The sequence below is a fragment of the Vitis vinifera genome, chromosome 1 (genome assembly GCF_030704535.1).
Source record: "Vitis vinifera cultivar Pinot Noir 40024 chromosome 1, ASM3070453v1".
NCBI lineage: Eukaryota > Viridiplantae > Streptophyta > Magnoliopsida > Vitales > Vitaceae > Vitis > Vitis vinifera.
In genome coordinates, this window is record NC_081805.1 from 22,986,116 (window position 1) to 22,998,668 (window position 12,553).

The window sequence follows — 12,553 nt, forward strand, 5'->3', positions numbered from 1 at the left end:
AGGCTGCAAAGTCAAAACCCAAAAGGACAGGTGATTCAGTGTGGTTGGAAGTGGGGGCAAGAGAGACGCAGGGAAGGTTGGAACAGCTGAATCGTTGCTTGGTGGGCTGGTGGGGTAATTCCTTGGCTCCTGCTACAGAGCTAGATTTCCTTAGGAGGTGGGTGAATCTTCAATGGTTACCAAAGGGGAGACTGAGAATTTCAGCGTTAGGTAGAGGGCTGCTGCTGTTTGAGTTCGAGACATTGTGGGAGGCTGAGTCCTTGCTCGAGGAAGAAGGAGGGTTCAGGAGAATTTCTTGTGTTTGGAGAAGTGGAATCTGCAAGTAGGGTGTTTTTGGAAGGAATCTCATGCTAATGAGGCTTGGGTTAGGGTGGTGGGTCTCCCTCTTCATCTGTGGAGCCGCGAGGTGTTCAAAAAATTCGGAGATGGCTGTGAAGGCTTTATTTCAGAGGATGAGGATACAACTTGTATGACTGAGCTGCAATGGGCCAGAATCTTGGTGAAGTTGGATGGAAGAAGTTTGCTTAGTTCAGCCCAGGTTGCAGTGGGGTCAGGGTGTTTTTCTATTCTCTTGTGGTGGGAATTTCCACCATGGTTTGTGCAGGTGGTGCTGTCTCTTGGGATCCATGTGAGTGGTACTACAGTGGCTAGGGAAGAGGACGAGGGAAATTCACGCGCTACCTGCAGTGGAAGGTCAAAGGAAAGTTTGGTGCAGGTGGAGGCACAGTGTGGGGTACAGGACGTGTCACCTCCGGGTGATCTTCTGAAGGATGGTGCAGCTTTTGCTGCTGCTTGTTCTGCAAGGTTGCAGGCTGTGGGGACTATGAAGGCTAGTGAGGAGGGGTGTTTAGGGGGCAATGTTTTGACCGAGGGCAGTAATGTATCAAACCGAAGCTTTGTGGGTTTATTGGGAAGTGGGTTGATTGGTTTGGGAAGCAGGGTGGGTGGTGTGGGAAGTGGCTCAGGTGGGTTGGGTTGTTTGGAGGCCCAGCAGTTGTTCTCTGAACCATCTCCAGTATTATCACATTTCAAAACCTCTGCTTGGAGTTACTCTTTTTGTAGGTTTCATTGTTGTTCTTCTTGGTGATTATTAAGGCACAAGGAGTCTTGATTTTTCCTTTTTCTATTCCTTGTATGCATTTTGTGTAGAGAGGGGATGTGTCCCCTATTTGGTGTTTGTTTTATAGTTTTTACTTGTAAAAAATGACTTGTTTTAGCAATGTTTTTTTTTTTTGATAGATAAAGGGAATTATATTAAACAAAAAGAGGAAGCACCAAAACAGTGCCCTCTAAGTATACAGGGAGTATACAAAAGCAGCCCAAAGGCTCAAAACCAAGGGAGGAGGAAAGAAACAAAACACTTCTCCTTCCCTTACTTTGAGCCTAGCCAATCAAGAAAGCTAACAAGAGAAGAAGGGCTCAAAACTATAAACACCTTAACCTAAGACCAAAAATTACATACAAAATAATATTTCAGTCTTTAAAGCGAAAGCTCCTCATTCCCAAAAGTTAACAAATTCATTTCCTTCTAGACTGACTAAAAAATACATAAAGGGGCCATTTGCCAAGCCTTTTTACGGGTTTTCCCCACAAACGCTCTATGCCACCCAAGGAGAGTTTCCTTCATTGAACTTGAGAGAACCCAAGCCACACCAAAAAGGGAGAAAAGAAGATTCCACAAGGCCTGCGTCTTTACACAATGAAGTAAAAGGTGATCCACCGTTTCTACTTCAGAAAGGCATAGAAAACACCTATTTGCCAAAGAGTACCCCCTCCTTTGGAGTTGCTCCAAAGTTAAGATTTTACCCCAAAAAGCCTCCCAAGCAAAGAATGCTACTTTAGGAGGCACATTCGCCCTCCAAATACCACCACATGGGAACAAAGGAGAACCTCCGGGCTCCAAAATAGAATAAAGCTACTTGACTAAGAAAGCTCCACTCTTAGATGTTGTCCACACCACTTTCTCCTCGTCCTCCCTTTGCACCCTAAAGGCTTGGATCTTAAGCATAAAACGTTCCACCATCTCAATCTCCCAATCATTAAACGCCCTTGAGAAAAGAGGGGTCCAACCATCCCCAACACCGTCTGGGCTCCAAACATCTTTAGCCAAGGAGATGACAAATAAAGAAGGGAATGACTCACAAAGAGGCTCATCTCCACACCACTTGTCCTTCTAGAATCTCACTCTCCTTCCACAACCCACTTGGTAGGCTAATCTACTATTCAGACACAACCACTCCTTTCTAATTGCTTTCCCAAGCCTGACACCATACCTCTCGCTTATGGCCCGAGTGCACCATCCCCCCTCCTCTTCACCATATTTGAGATTGATGACTTGCTTCCAAAAACGTCTTTTTCAATGGCAAAGCGCCAATTCCAATTACTTAAGAGAGCTTTATTCATCAAAACTAAATTTCTCACACCCAAACCACTTTTCCTTTTTTCCAAGCAAACTAGGTTCCACCTAAAAAGGTATGGCCTCTGCATAAGAGCTCCCCCACCCCATAGAAAATCCCTCTGAATCTTCTCTAATCTCAACCTTACTTTTCTGGGCAAATAAAAGAGAGACATGAAGTAAATAGGCATGCTAGAGAGAGTGTTTCGGATTAGAGTGAGTCTTCCTCCTTTTGAAATATACCGTCTCTTCCACATTGCAAGCCTTTTTCGAAACTGCTCTTCAACACCATCCCAAACCACCTCTGATTTGAAGGGGGCCCCCAAAGGCAAACCCAAAAAACAGGAAGGGAGACCACCCACTTTACAACCCAACTCCAAGGCCAAATCCTCTATATCATGCACCTTCCTCACCGGGATTAACTCACTCTTCTCCAAATTAACTCTCAACCCTGAGCAAGCCTCAAACCACATGAGAAGTCAGTTTAGATATGTCAACTGGTCATGAGACTCCTCACAAAACACCAAAGTATCATCCACAAATAACAAGTGCGAGATCAGAATCCCCTCACCACTCCGACCTCTCACCTTCCACCCAGATAAAAAGCCCCCACTAATAGCCCTTCTCAATAAACAACTAAACACCTCCATGGCTATCACAAACAGATAAGGGGAGAGAGGGTCTCCTTGTCTCAATCCCCTCGAACTTTGGAAAAAACCGGAAGGAGAACCATTTATTAGAACCAAAAATTTCATAGTAGAGATGCACCACTCTATCCACTTTATCCATTTCTCCCCAAAGCCCATTTTTTTAAGCATTGCCAACAAGAACTTCCAGTTGACATGATCATAAGCCTTCTCTATATCCAACTTACACAGTACACCCCCCTTGATTGCTTTTCAACTTTGAATCCACAGCCTCATTTGCAATCAAAACTGCATCTAAAATTTGTCTACCCTCAACAAAGGCATTTTGGGACTTCAAAATCACTTTCTCCATAACCTTCTTAATTTTATTTGCCAACACCTTGGCCAACAACTTGTATAGGCTTTCCATAAGGCTAATCGGTCTGAAATCTTTCAAATTTTCTGCACCTCCCTTCTTTGGGACTAAAACTAGGAAAGTAGCATTCAAAGACTTTACAAATCTGCCCCTCTCATGAAATTCTCTAAAAAAAACCATAATCTCAACCTTCACCACATCCCAACAAAAAAACCAAAAAGCATGGTAAATCCATCCAGTCCGGGGGCTTTGTCCTTGCCTAGATCTGAGGGAGCTGCAAACACCTCTTCTTTCGAAAAAGGAGTCTCCAACCCCTCAGCCTCACTGCTGACTAACCCCATAAAAGACAGCCCGTTGATACAAGGGCGCCACCCCTATTCTTTTGAATATAGCTTATGAAACACCCCTACCACATTATTTTTTAAATTATTCTCCTCCGAGTGCCAACAACCATTCACTTTCAACTTGGACAACTAGTTTCTTCTACTGTGAGCATTCACCATCCTGTGACAAAATTTGGTATTATTGTCCCCCTCCTTCAGCCACAATTCCCTAGACTTTTGTCTCCAGGAGATTTCTTCCCTCAACACCCAAGACTTATAAGACTCCCTAGCCTCTTTTCTTGCTTCACACTCTTCCAGATTTAAAGCTGAGCATTTCTCCTTTTCATCCCAATACACAACCTAACTGAGAACTTCTCCTTTTTTAGTCTCAATGAGACCAAACACTTTTTTATTCCACTTCTTCAAAATATCTTTTAAGGCTCTCAATTTTGCATCTAAAATAAAGTTGGAGGTCCTTGTAAAATTTAAACTCCCCCACCACGTCTTCATCTTGTCTTTGAAACCCTCCTCCTCCAACCACATATTCCCAAATCTGAAAGGGGAAGGCCCCCCTCTTCAAACATCCTCCTTCTAGGAGAATGGGGAAGTGATCAGAGACTGGTCTGGGAAGAACTCCCTGCATAGCCCCATTGAAAAGGCTATACCAATTGTCTGTCACTAAAAACCGGTCAAACCTATACTGGGATTGGTTATTCAAACCGACTCTCCAGGTAAAAGGACCCCCCTTCAAAGGAAAATCCCTCAACTCCAAATCCTCTACCACTTCTGAAAATCACCTCATTGAAGCAGTAAGCCCTCCTCTGGATATCTTACTAAATTGAAATCCCCTCCCACACACCATGGGTCACTCCATAAACCTTTTATTGACCCAAGCTCCTCCCAAAAATCCTCTCTATCCTTGCTGCATACCGGCCCATATACACCAGTGAACACCCACACCAATCCGTCCACACAATTTTTGAACTGGCACGAAATTGAGAATTCCCCTTCTTCCAAATCAACCAACTCTACCATTTTGTTATCCCAAAACACCAGAATACCTCCAACTGCACCCCTAGAATACGAACAAGTCCCGTAGTCATTTCTTTAATTTTAGTTTCCTATAAACAAACCACGTCCACTCTCTGGGATTTTATGATTGACTTAATGATCTTTCTTTTATCTCTGTCATTAGCCTCTCTAACATTCCACGATAAAATTCTTATTTTCATTTACACCCCGATCCAGAAACCCCTCTAAAAATACCCACACCACACTAGTACCCATTTTAGTTTTTTTATAGCTTACTGTCTACTCCAACTTCTTGAGTTCCCTACTAGATTTTGAGGATTTTAAATTCGTCTTCCTAGACACCCCGTCCTACCCCTTTTGATCAATTCTCCCCCTCATCCTCCTCAAGAGGTACAAAATTTCCTCTTCAAAACCTCCATCGGCATACCCAGGCATCAACTGAACTTCACAAGACAGCTTGAGCTCCACCCTTCATCCCGCCCCCCCTCTTCCAAGTGATAGTCAATCCTTTCCTCTAAAGGACTCGCAAAATCCGACCCAACTAGGACAAGTGCTAGCTCATTCGCACTAACACTGTCAATCGAACCCCAAGGAGGCTCATTCCAACCATCGAGTACCGAAACATCTTCAGTTTGCACTACTTGCAGCAGAATCTGGCCCATTGCCCCTTCCGCTGACCCTTCTGCTCCACTCAAAACCCCCTCCGCCACCACTAAGGCTTCGTCGGGCCCTAAAAAACGAGTAGAAGAAGAAGAACCTTGAAGCCCCAAAGAAAAAGAAGAGATTTCGGGAACAGCGGGATACCTGGATGCCTCCTCCAACAGAGCCTCATCAGTGAACTTCAGATGACTAGGAAGCGACTCCCTGGCGACGACATCTTCAACGGCTAGGAGCTCCATTTCCAACCCCACAACACCCCCCGCGGGCTCAGAGAGAGCCCTAGAAGAGGAAGGTCTCCTCAATATGCTCGTGAGGGCCTTATTAAAAGTGGGCCCAAGAGGCCCTAATGAGTTGTCGCCCAGGCCTGCCTCCACTGGACTGACGGGAATTGGGCCTTTGGGCCATTTCACTCCACCACTTAAGTCCATATAGCCTCTTTCTTTGTAAGCCTCTCAACCTACTGTCCTAGGCCCAAGCCCACTCACGGTTGAGTCCAGATCAGCTGCACTAGCCAGCCTGCCCCCTACACCCGCTGCAACCCTATGCCTTCTGCCACACTCAACCTGCTCACCTGACCCCCAAGACTGGTTTCCAATTTGAAAATCCCGCACGCTAACACCAGTGTGTGCATCACCCCCACCTTCATCCTTGACCTCCCGCCCCTCATCTTTATGCCAGGCGGACCTCGGCACTACTTGAGAAACCCAAGGGAGGGTTTCCCACCATAGACTAACCACCCAGCAAAAATTCCCAGCTACTACATGCAATGAACCTGGCATATTCTTCCCAGAGGCTCTCACCAAGATACGAGCCCACTGCAACTGTGAAAAGAAAGTTGTTTCCTCATCAACAGCTATGAAACCCCCACAGCTCTCTCCAATTCTCTTGAACACCTCTCTACTCCAAAGGTGAAGTGGAAGTCCCCCACATTTGCCACATAATCTTTTGGCACCAAAGTTTCTGCATAATCTTTGATAATATAATAGGCTTCTGGTTCTTCTTGTGCGGACTGGTAGCATGCAAATAATCCAATCTTCTAACAGTTATCTCTTCTGACATTCCTTATCCAGTCAAAGTCAAAGCTGTATATTTGATTCAATTTCATAATAAGGTGTATCAATTTCAGTGTTTGAGCATTGTGACTTGGTTAAGATGTCAACCAATTTGCAATATCTTTGAACTTGTACTTAAAGGCTCAGATTGGTAGGCTTTCTTATTGTGCAAGTCAGGGATTTTGGAGTGAAATCGGCCTGTTAACTTTTCTTGCTTTACCTTAAAAATTTGAGCCAACATGTGGCCAATTAAATGATGCAAATATGCTATTGAAAACCTGTTCTAGCTTAATTTCTTTGCAGCCCTTCCAGTATGATTTTCCTCGCTTTCTTCTATCGTAGTTTTCTATTTTTCTTCAAAAACTGGCTGAACCTTGTCTTGTATGATGACACAACATATAGTAGCTAAGAAAATGAATATCATTTTTACCTATTTTACTTTTCCTAACATGTAGAATGCAATTTTTTGCCAATAAGGTATTCATTACAGAGTTGAAATGTGAACTAACAGATACTTGACACAATCATGTAACAGGTTTCAAGAAAGATTTAGACAAGCAACTGGCATGTCAACAATTTGGAGGTGTCTGGCACATATTCAGGGGATGAGGTGGTCCAGAGGGTTCTCTTCCATTAGAAGACAAGTCAACTTAATCCAGCTATTTGTCTGCTGCATGAATCCTTCTCTGTCATTCAGCTCTATCTATTAGCAATATCCTCCCCCGTGTATCATCATGTCTCCTCATTTTGGCTGATAGAGCATCTAACTTGAGTCAAATCACTCCTCCATACTGCATCATTCGTTGACCTTCTTTGTAGAAGCACATGATTGAACCATCATAAGAAACTCTCTTCATCTTTCTCCTCAATTGGTGCCACTTCTAGTTTCTCACAATTCCTTTTGATCCGTTTATGGTTTTATCATATTTCTACTGACCCAACTGACATATTCTTTGTTATGCTTATAAAAGCTTCAAATCAAAGCTACCATTATTTGGGTACAAATTTATTCTTCCTACTGGTCAAACTGTTATTTTAGATAAAACATACTGAGTTCAAACCATGATTTTACCACTCGTGATGGCACCGATCATGTTCAAATATTGCTGATCCTCTTTAGGAATCTATTTTTTTTCCCTCTGCTTGTACAAGTCAGTCTTGGATAGTCATATTCTTCTTAAAATGAAAACCTTATTTCCATTCTAACAACCAATGAGGACAATGCATGGCAAAATATTGCTACTTAGCATACTGAAACGGTTCAACAGTACTCATGGGAAGTTCTGTCATAGGGTCAAGCAAGAGCATCTTTAAAGGCTGAGCTGGAAATATATTGGAGTAGCATTTTGTGGTTCATTTTGTCATGCAGATGTTTTTGAGTGGTTTCTAATCCCCAGGGCTCTCTAGCAGGAGCTTGCCGTTTGTTCTGGCTTCAGTTGTGCTTCAAACCCAATGAACCTACAAAAGCAAAGATGATGACTTTAGTTAATATAGTTGTGATCTTGTCCCTCACTGCTTGTCTATCAGATAGTCTCTATGTTACCAACTTGTCTTTTTATATGGTTTCATTGGCAGTTTAATGGCCAGTCCATTGCAAGTTATGCACAGTTCAATTGTTCTCAAACTACTGAAAGAAATCCTTGTTTTAGGTTCAGGGTTTAGATACCAGTCTCTGTTGTGTTTTTTACCTCATATTGGAAAGGTGTGTAACCAGTATTTTTTTACTGCACTTTCCTTCCCAGAATCTTATGACTAAAAGCTTACACTGCTCAAGATTCTCACTTAAGCAATATGAGATATCAATTAATTGGACCATGATCTCCATTTTATCCCCCTTCTTTTTCCCTAGAGATTTGATTCTATATTACTGATTAGATCTAAGTTTGAATTTGAATCTGAACATTGGGATTGGACTTGGACTAGGACTTGGGTGGATTCCCCATTGTGATTTCAAGTCTCATTAAGCCTATTGAACACTAATTTTTGTATCAATATCTCATATTTTCTTATGAATATAGAGTTGATGAGTTTTTAAGATGGGGTTGGAATACCTGTGTCTCTTTCCATTTCTTTGGGAAGTCATTCTTATAATGTTTATGCTTTTTTTTCTTGGGAAACCCTATTCATGAGAATTTTGAGAACCACCAAGCACATTGATGTTGTGTTTGTGTGTATTGTGAGCTGATCTTCAAATATGTGGATTGAAATGGTGCTCATAGGATAAGAGAAAAGGGAAAATTCTCATGTTTTCTTTCAGGCAAATTAAATGCCTATGCCTAATAGCTGATGAAATTACAAGGATTGTATATGGAAAAAAACAAAAAGAAATATAGATACCTCAGTTAAAATTTTGATAATTTGTGCCACTTTTATAATACATATAAGATGAAACAGTGGGTTATTACAATCAAATTACTTTACTAAAATTTTAAAAGAAATAATTATTTGAGCAAAAGTATAAATCTCAATAGAAAGCAAAACCAATTTGCCCTTTATCTTTCAATCTTATCCTACCCTTATCCTTGTCCCTAACTTCAATAAAAAAAAATTGTTTATGCGAAATCAATAAAAAATTAGCCCTAAGTTTTATATACTAGACAAAAGAAAAAAATAAATGAAAGTTTTACCTCTAATTTTGTTTGAATAAGGTTTCAGAGTTGATGCGAAATCAATGTTTTAAAAATCGGTTCGATAAGTTTAATAATAAGATTGGTGGTTAAATTGAATTGAATTGGTGATGTGATAAATATATAAAATATATATTATTAAAATTAAAAATAATTATCAAAAATTAAATATATATAAATACAATAAAAATCAATAATATTTTTATTTTTTATATTATTAAATTAAATCAAGCATAAATATAAATGTATTAATATTTTAAAATTTATTAAATAAAATATGTATAATATTTAAATGTAAATATATTGAAAATAAAAAAAATTAATTATTTAATTTTAACTAATTTCATAATTTTTAAAAATATTATATTATTTTTATTTATTTTTTAGAAAATAATATATTTTCTTTTATTTGGCTATAAAGCATTGAATGAAAAAAAAAAAAAAAAAAAAAAAGAGGAATGGGAGGAGGGGGGGGGCATTTAGATGGTTAGCAATTGGTTCAATGATTAAGGTGGTGTTTGTTTTTTTTACTTAATTCAAAATAGAACCTTAATGCTTAATAGTGTTAAATATTACGTTGTTTGTTTTTATAGTATTTTATTTTCATTAAGTATTAAAAAGTAAAAAAAATCAATATATTATTTTTTCTATTTAATAAAAAATTTATAATAAGTCATGAAAAAGTAGAAAAATAAACAACCTAAATTCTGAAAACAAATTTGTAGACCCCCATTTTGGGAGCACTTTCTTTTTGAATTTGTTGCAGCTTATTTGGCCAGATGGAGCATTTCTAGGAGGCCACGTGTCAATCCCTGATTGGCTATCATGGAATCAGAACAGTGTTTTTGAAAGTCAATCAGAGATTGACACCTGGCAAGGAGGAATCTGCAAAAGCTGCAGGTTGTTGAGGGGAGCAGAGGAGAGAGTGCTTTTGGCTGCCAGCTGCATGGTAGTGGGGACGGTACCTGGGGCTGCAGGAGGGGAGCTGGCCGTTGAAGGAGATTTTTGGAAGCTGTGTAAGGGAGAGCTGGAAAAAAAAAGAAAAGAGAGCATGTTTCGGGAGGGAAGACGAAGCATTTTTTTTAGAGTGAAACTAGGAGAAAACAGAGGAGAAGGGGAAGTGGAGAACTATGGTGAGTTGAGTTTCAAAATCACGGGAAAACAGCTTGAAGAGAACCAGAGGGAGGAGATTGGTTTAGCTTGAGAGGGATCTCTTGAGCTGGAAGGAAGCTTTCAGGGAGTAGCAGGGAGCTGGAGGAGAGCTCAGAGAGAAGAACCAGAGAGCATGGTTTTGACAGAGATTCTAGAGATTTGTTGCTGAAGAGAAGCATTTTCAGGTACTTTCATTGTGGTTCCCTATTAGCTTCTACTGGTATATTTTTCTGTTCTGTTTCTGTTGATTTTGGATGATGTTTATTGATTGGGGGTGGGCATGTTCATGTTGTGCTAATGATTTTCCTGTAGTTTGGTTTGCTCCTGTTTTGATTTCTTCATGAGACATTCCTGTAACCGTGTTCCATCTTTTATTTGATGCTTGTTTGATTTCATCCACCCTGATATGAGCTCATTGATTATTGTATGAAATGAGACTTGTATGAGTTTGTTTTGCTCCTATCATTGGTGCTTTGTTTGTTTGTTTTCCTCTGTTCCTGGTACTCCGTCTATGGGGCATGTTAGTTTTCTCACCTCTGCCCAAGGGAGTAAGCAATATGTTCTCCGCTTGAAGAACTACCTAAACTCAACCAAGAGATGTGAGGATATTACTTCAGGATTTGGCACGGGGTATCTCAGATCTAATGATTTTACTGTTGAAGTGGCTCTCTTTATTGGCGATTTGGGTAGCGGAAATTTTGGAGTTTTTTGGTTGTGGAAATGAAGGTCCAAGGAGGGAAACGTAATGTGCATGAATGGATATTTTATGAAAGAAGCTTTCCTATTCAATGGTGACCCGGGCATTGTGGGTATTTATTCTGGTTTCACTAGTTTTAGCATCCCAGAGGCACTGAAACAAGCTACTGGCAGTAATCACAGCAAGTACGAGGACTTTCAATGCGATAAATATACCATGTCTAGTGCTTTTGCTGCTTCTGCCGTCATTTAATTCTTGCATCTTGGGGAAGGAGATTCATGGGCATATGCTGCGAATATGGTTAGATTTAGATGGCATGGTTTGGAGCGCATTATCAGATATGTATGGGAAATGTGGGAGTACAGGGGAAGTTTAGCATATTTTTTATGAAACTGTTGACCGAGATGTGGTTTCATGGATAACAATGATTGATAGATACTTCAAGGAGTGAACGAGGAAAGAGGGATTTGCACTGTTCTTAGACTTATTGAAATCTGGGATATGGCTCAATAAGTTCACTTTTTCTAGGGTTCCTGGTGCATGTACAGATCATGCTGCAGAGGAATTAGGTAAACAGGTTCATGGGTATATGACGAAAATTGGGTTTGACCCTTCCTCATTCGCAGTTAGTACGCTTGTTCACAGGTGCACAAAGTGTGGGAATTCCTAGAATGCAAGACAGGTTTCCAGTGGGATGCCAATATCGGATTCAGTATCATGAACTTCCCTGATTAGTGGTCATGCTCAGAATGGTTAACCTGATGAGGCTCTTCAATTTTCTGAGACAAGTGTCCATATTTAGACTTCCCTTTGTGCGTCTTGATATTGGGTAAGAATCTGACCGACATGCAGCTGTAGTTGATGTCATTACGAAGCTCTCAGAAATTGGTTCCTACTAAGAAGGAGAGTCATCTCAGTTGGCTGCTGTGGGCATTTTCGTCAGCACTGTTGATCCTCTGAAGGAACTCCCTTTTGTTATAGCCAATACTGTCCTCTCTATTCTTGCAGTTGACTACCCAGTCGACAAAGCTTCTTGCTATGTCTTAGATGATGGATCTTCTATGCTGACATTTGAAGCTCTGTCTGAAACTTCAGAGTTTGCAAGGAAATGGGTTCTTTTCTGCAAGAAATATGGCTATCTTGCACTTGACAGGATTGACTTCAAATGGCCTGGCAGCTGCTCTATTGGTATGCAGAAGACCAATGAAAGTGAAGAGTATAATAGTGATTGAGGACAAATGGGATAATTGCAGATTCCATAGTAAGGGTGGTTGGGTTGAGAACTGTCATTGCTGAAACCAAACTTGAGCAGAAAGTGGATGATCCTAATGGTGTCATGCTAGATGAAAACTGTCAAAATTCTAATTCTAAAACCACTGTCTCAATACTCCACCATACCCATCATTCATTCATCCATCTCTCCTTTCCCTCATACCCTTCATAACCCATTTCTAAGACCCATTAATACCCTCACATGCCAACCACTGCCCTTCACTCACTATCCCACACGCACGCCCATTATTTCCCCACGTCATCACCTTTCCATCATGCTTCGTGTCAATACCCTTCATGCTCCTCCAAAACTGCTCATAACCTTCATACATATGTCCCAT

At 40.7% G+C, this 12,553-nt stretch overlaps 1 protein-coding gene across 2 annotated transcripts in view; it reads left to right on the forward strand.

Moving 5' to 3' along the window:
- Window positions 1-8,279, forward strand: part of LOC100241074 (putative pentatricopeptide repeat-containing protein At2g02150) — a 31,546-nt gene extending 23,267 nt beyond the window's left edge. For both annotated transcript variants that reach the window (XM_010656418.3, XM_010656421.3), the window contains exon 3: window positions 7,000-8,279. The gene's annotated coding sequence lies outside the window, so the exon portion shown is untranslated. The remainder of the gene's footprint in view (window positions 1-6,999) is intronic.
- Window positions 8,280-12,553: the final 4,274 nt, after the last annotated feature.